General features: G+C 27.9%; 1 long non-coding RNA gene across 1 annotated transcript; it reads left to right on the top strand.

Annotated features, from left to right (window-relative positions):
- Nucleotides 6,318–6,822, top strand: LOC109362053. Its single transcript, XR_002109342.1, has 2 exons — nucleotides 6,318–6,446; nucleotides 6,609–6,822. It is a non-coding gene; the product is annotated as an uncharacterized LOC109362053 (long non-coding RNA).

The raw sequence follows: 7,029 nt of genomic DNA, 5'->3' as shown, positions 1-7,029 counted from the left end.
AATACAATGAGAGTGTATAAAATTCATACACTATTACTACATACATTTTTTCACAATTACTTTATAATAACATTATTACATATGTAATAATAATATAAAGATTTATTAACAGTTAAATTTGATAATTAATGTTATGATGTCATTAATATTTTGTATTTAATATACATTAGTAAGTTTTATATATTAAATGTCATAATATATTTAATTTAATGATATTTATATATATTTAACAATAATAATACACATAGTGTGCTAAATATTACTCGTCTGTTCTATTATTATTTTTAATTTTTAAGGTTATATACATAGTTTTGAGAAATAATATACTACATTGTTATTAATAATTACTGTAACATAATTTGAATGTGTAATAATGTAGTATCACTAGAATTAAGAGTGACACATATCACCTTTCTTATGAGGTGGGTGGGAAAATGTGTAGTTTGTTTTGTAGAAAAATATAATATTAAATGCCATTAAATGTTGAATAATAATAATAGAAAAAATAATTTAATTTTTTGAAATTTTCGAGAATGAATATATTGAAAGATTAAAGTCAATGTTCTTTGTACAAAACATAAAACATAATATTGTAACATAATATAATTAATCTCAAGATTATTTTCAAACTATAAATAAGATTTAAATAGATAAAATCTATGTAGTAGTTTTAGTAATGGATGAATTCCGACTTATCCATTAATTTAATAGATATATCTATTGGGGGAATATCTAATTCTTCTAAAAACACAAATGATTGTCTTCCAGTTAAAAATAATCAAATGATTTTGATATCTATCCAATCCAATAAAATAGATTTATGAATGAATTGAATGACATTCGTTAACTTTAGATATGAATGAATTATATAGTTTAAAATTTGATTCAACATATTCATATTAATAAGTTGCATTTTTCCTCAAGAAGTGATCATCGTTGATAAAGAGATCTACAATCGGAGAAATTATTACTGTCACTCACAGAGAGCCCTGCAAGATTTTCAGGTATATAATTATATATCTATTATTACAATTAAATTATTTTTTAATCTTCATTTTCAAATTTTTACACTTCTAATGCACACATAAATATATTTGTCACTCATACTCTAAAAGTTTGTGCTTGGATCTTCCACTGTACCTATTTTTTCTCTCTGTCTTCGAAAAAAACAAAAACAAAGTGCATAACTACCATAAATGACAAGATTTCCAAGAAATGCATGCTTGTTACATTTGAAACTACCTTTCTTATTTTATTTTTGTAACCTCACCCGATGCGGGGTTACAAATTCTAAATTACATGATTTATTTGTCAAATTTACATAGAGTCTATATATGAACGGTTATTTACCTCCCCAGTGTCTTAAAAATTGTTTCTTCGTGGATAGTTCACATTATGAGTTGAGATCCACTTTAATATTAAAATGTTGGGTAAATGTGGATTTGTTAATTTATAAAGAAAATAATTTAAAATTTTACTATAAATAAAATTTCAAGAACAGATGTTACAATCTCCATCAAGTATTGGATTCTCAAATATTAGGGAGGATCTATGTTTTCAAATCGTTATTTTTGGTAATGTAGTTGACAATTTGCTCCTAAATATCTTGTACGGTTAAGTGTGTTGATAAGATGTGCAAATTATATTAACTTGTTTGACTAGTGAGATTAATAGAGTTTAGCTTTTAATTGTTTATCCGTTTAAATTATGTTATATTTTTAGCTTAACTTGTTTAACCCATGAAATAAATGGGTTAAAATTGTTGAATCTCAAGTCAATTTTGTACATATTTTTTAAAAATAATTATAAAATAATTTTCAACCCTTTTAAGATCTCGCTAGGCAAATTTGATCCGTCTTAAGTGAATTTCACCACTTAAAATTTGACCGCATTTTCAATAAAAGTGTTGACTTGGCCTATCTTTATTTGTTATTTAAAATAAACTTAATTTATACCAACAAAGTTTGAAACATATTATTTTAATCTTTTATATTTCCCAATAAAGATTAATCTTTTTTTGACAGATTACAAGAGATGCTGCAATAGCTTTCATATTTAAATCTTAATGTAACTCTATGTGTTATTTTAACATTTTAGATGATAGGAATTACAATTCTTCTTTCACATGGTCTAACTACTTTTCAAGTGAAATTTCTCCAATAAATCACTTGAAAAAGATGAAGTATAACTATGAAAAAGATTTTGATTCTCTTGGGGTCAATTTTACCCCCTCCTCATAAGATATTGATCAAAAAGAGATATACACAAAAGTCATGAATGAAATACATTTAAAACAATGTAAGAAAATTTTCCCCCTATACTAATCTTATTTGCATCAAATTATATTAATAAATGAAATCACAATTAACAATTAATGAAGATAAAGATCAGCAATGTGAGTGAAAAAGCTCTTTTAATAATAGTATAAATGGATCCCTCCTCTCTATATATACACATAACATTTTCCAAGAGCTTTGGTGTTATGCATTTGCTGTTGCATTGCATTGTTTTTTAACAGTTTTTAAGGTTTGTTTGGGGTCAGTTAGTTTTGTTAATAAGGGTCTAATAAGGTTAATATTAATGGCTTCTCTATTTTTTTTGCAGGAATAGTATATTGTTTGGTTGAGTTTATTCATCATTTTGCCTACTATGGAAAAATTGAAATTGACTGCAGAATCCCATGTCAAAGAGGTTTAACCTTTGTAATATTTTATGTATCTGTGAATTTAGTGCCGTTTATGCATTGTGCTCCCCTGTTTGAATTTCTTCTCCTTATATCCTCTGTTTTTTGGATCAGAACAAATTGTATATCTCATCTTTTTTTATAGAATTTTAGAATTGAGATTATATTTGCTAATGTGTATTTGATATTATATATAGTTGATTTTAAGCTCATACAAAAGATGAAAGTTGTATTAAACAATTGATAATGAATATAAAACCTTGTTAAATATATATGACATAATATGGTTTCATTTACTATCTTTGTTTTATTTGCCTTTTCTCACTCTATTTAAGACATTGTGACTATTTTTGTAATCATAAGTTCCTATTAAATAATTCAATTTATATTCTTCTAATATGATGGGATAACATGTCTTTTTTTGGAATCTGATCCTTTCCAATATAGGATAGGAGAGTTCTTTTTTTACCTTTTACAGTAAAAATATTATTTTATTGTATATAAAAGGATATAAATATCATATCATGTTTTTTTTTAGTATTTGTCTCTTTCATATTAGAGAAAATGATAGTATTGGTTTTGTCTTGTACTATGGGTCACTTATAGTGACTCTTTTCTAAAAAAATGTTGTTATTAGATACTAAAATTTATTTTATTGACCAATCCAAAATATCCTTCCATGCAGCCAAATAGGAAGAGGGGGAGAACAACTACACCAAAGAGTAAAACTGTTTCTCCCTTGCATGCTTCACTCTTCAACCACGTAAGCCATACTATTCGCTCTCTCTTATTAGTGAATGTTGTGGTAATTGCATGGTCGGATTTGGCTTTTATAAGTGTAAATGGTGATCCTTGCATTTTTTATGTTTTAAGACTCACTTAATAAATAATGAAATTGACTTAAAAGGAGACATTTTTATGTATTTGAAATGGAGAAAACATAATTTGGATGCAGCATCACATTATCCACTTCTTATTTTCACCGGTCCATTTCACTTTAGGTGCATATAATTGTTGGGTTGATGTGGGTGTTATTAGAAGCAATGTTGTGGATAGAACATATTAGAAGAAGTTTCATATTAGTTTTAATTGATACCGTTTAACTAGATCGATCAATTTTAAATATAATAAATAATTATATATATATATATATATATTATATTATCATATATAAATTCGAAATTTTATATAAATTAATAATTGTATATAATTTTATTGAAGTAATATTTTTGTTATATTTGTTTGAATTGGAATAAAATAAGATATTATAATAGTATTCTATTTTTTTTTAATTTTAAGTGAATCGTTCGATTTACTTTCCAAGTTTTTATTGTTTAACCATGTTTAATATGGTCGGACTGGAATTGCAAGGGAGAAACTTAAATGAGAAATATAAATTATTTTTTGTGGTTATGAAAATAACTAAAGTAACACTATTATGTCCTCTTAGATGTTATTATTAGATTATTTATTTTGATACATGCAACAAGATCAGCTCCATAATAGTTGAGTTCTCATCGATTCAAAGAAAAAGGTTGAATAATTTTACTACATCAAATTATTGTAAATATTTGAGAATTAAAAGAGTATGTAGCTTATTTCTCTTCTCATTGGCTAAGATTAAGTGCATATTTGGCATCCCATTTGACAATTTTGGAGCTGAGTTTGGACACTCTAAATCCATGTTTACTATATGTAGAAGTTCATTATTTATATATAATCTTAGTTGAAGAAGTATTTTTGTTTGGTTTGTAAGTCGTAGTTTATTTTACTCATTATAATTATAACATTCTAGGCATTAGAAATCACACCACTTTCACAAATAATGAACTACTATTGTTACCTTACCACTCTGAGCTTAAAGAAATGTTCTTAATTCTCTATTGCTTCTGTTACCGTACCATGCAGCCCAAGGGAAAGCGAGGAAAAGCAGCTGAACCCAAAAACAATGAACAAAATACAGAAGGAACAAGCAGCAACAACACTAACAATAATAGGGAAAGAAAAGAGAAGGTTGTTGAAGTCGTTGAGGATTCTTCCCATTCTGCTTCACTCAATGAACAAGTAAGCCATGCATCTTATCTATCCATAGTTACAATGTGTGTGGTACCTGTGTTTGTCAATTTTTACATTATTATTACTAGTGTGTACATGCATTTCATGTCTGCCAGTAAATATTGTGTAATACTACATAATCAATTTTTATATATTTCATTTTTGGAATTAGAATGTATTTGTGTGTTTGTTGTACTTTATATTATATTTTTTGTGTTTATGATAATGTTTAATTTAATGTGAGATATGTGGTTAATTAATGTATTGCTGGTAGTTGCTTAGGATTATATAGTTTTTTTGTAAAAATTAAATAATGTGAAGGGCAAAATAGGAAATGAAAATTACACCATGAGGGAAGTTATTTCAAGTTTTGGCTTTATATATAGTATAGAAGTATAGATATAGATAAGGTTCATTTATGATGACATGATACGTGGTACGATGTGAAATTCGATACACAACCATAAGCTAAACGAGAGAATCTTATAACTATGATATAAAGTCACTTCTTTCTAAATGTTGTACTAATTACTTTGCTTTGCTTTTACTTTTAAATTTTAATAACAACATGAAACATTGTGATCAACCAAAGCTCTCTCTTAGTGACATTGTTTGTTTAATTGTGTGTTTCCAAATTAATGATTGTGCATCCAATTTTGAAAATATTTTGAGAAATATAAGTGTCCTAGTTATTGGTGAAGATTGATTTTTATACCTACACATGGAAACTAATTCCATATCCTTCTTTGCTTGCCCACAATGCTTCTTGATTTAACCGCCTGAGTCATCATCATTTTCTTTCACTTTTCTCACTTTATCGTATAATAAAAAATGATGGTATAAGCTATAAGCACTAGCAAAGCATACCATGGATGTTTGAGAGAACAATTGCTTTCATATTAGGATGCATTCATATTGAGAATTGAGGCAATTTGAGTGCCTGCCGTTGCCCTCCATATATAGAAATTTTGTATTTGTGTCTCCATTTTTTTAATAAATATAAAGCATTATAGCGTCGTTCGATCCATGTAGATGACCCTACTTAGTGGGATAAAGACTTGGTTGTTGTTGTTGTATGTTTTGGTAATGGCAAATATAGAGACAATGAAACTTACTGTGACTTGGTACTCTAAATGTAAATGTATATAGACTTTGTTTGTTAGTAAATGTACGCAACATAAAAAAGATTAACAAAATAACAATGATCAAGCTATCTTTTTAACTACTCTCATTAGCTGGAGATGATATGCAACATTATCATCGATTTGCAAGAAAAAAAAATCAGTGAGACCAATGAAGATCATTTACAAGATATTGTTCTTCTTTTGGATGATATGAAGAATAAAAATGTAGATGTTGAGTGGCTTCACCAGAGACTGGTAGAGATACTTCAGGCAAGAGAGGTCCTCAAACAGACTAGCATGCTAAAAGAGAAAAGAGAATTTAGTAGACAAAAGGTAGAAAACGCGGAGAAAGAACTGAAAGAAAAGGAAAGAGATAGAGATGGATTGGCAATACTGCTCAAAGTAGCTTGTGCTGAAGTGGCTGATTGCAAGGAGAAGTTGGATGCAACAAGGAATGAGTCTGCGAGGATAGACGAAACTATTGCAGATTCCGAATCTAAAGCGGACTGCTTTCTTAATTGCTCGCTAGTGGATGATTTGCTTTAGTTTAGCCTTTTCTTGTCCCTTTGTCTGCTTTCTCTATGGTAAGTGATTTTAGGATTGTTTTCTTACTGAGTTATATGTTTTGAATGTTTCTGAGTTTATGTTTTTCATTGATTAATTATATTCTAAGACTCATTTGTTTCCATTTATGTTCTATAGGAGGAGCTAATTGGCGTTGAACTCGTGTTCGTATGAATTTGCAGTCCTACGTCGAGCTGGCTGGAAAGATGGTGTTTGGATTGAGTTGTTAATTTTCATTCTGCATTTAATAGAGCATGAGAACTGAAAAAGATTACTTGAGATGTCGAGATCAATTTAGTTGTTGCCCTTAGCCATTTTAAGAGGTACCCTGCGTGGTAATTTCGTTGTTGCAAGAAAATGAAACCATTGATGTAATGGAGATTAATGTGTTTTTCATGTCCCTACGAGTTTCATTTCCAATATAAGATAATTCATTTTAAATAATTATTATATGAAGTCTCACATTGCGTAGCATAGCCCTTATGTCTGATATCGCATCGCATATCTTAAAATTGTGGTAATGTGATTTTAATATTTTTACAAATACATTAATCATATGACTTATCATTATCAAGTTTTATTTATATAACTTATCATTGTCAA

The sequence above is a fragment of the Lupinus angustifolius genome, chromosome LG12 (assembly GCF_001865875.1).
Source record: "Lupinus angustifolius cultivar Tanjil chromosome LG12, LupAngTanjil_v1.0, whole genome shotgun sequence".
NCBI classification, from domain to species: Eukaryota; Viridiplantae; Streptophyta; class Magnoliopsida; order Fabales; family Fabaceae; genus Lupinus; species Lupinus angustifolius.
The sequence above is the reverse complement of the archived record's forward strand: the minus strand, read 5'-3'. Positions and strand labels throughout refer to the sequence as shown.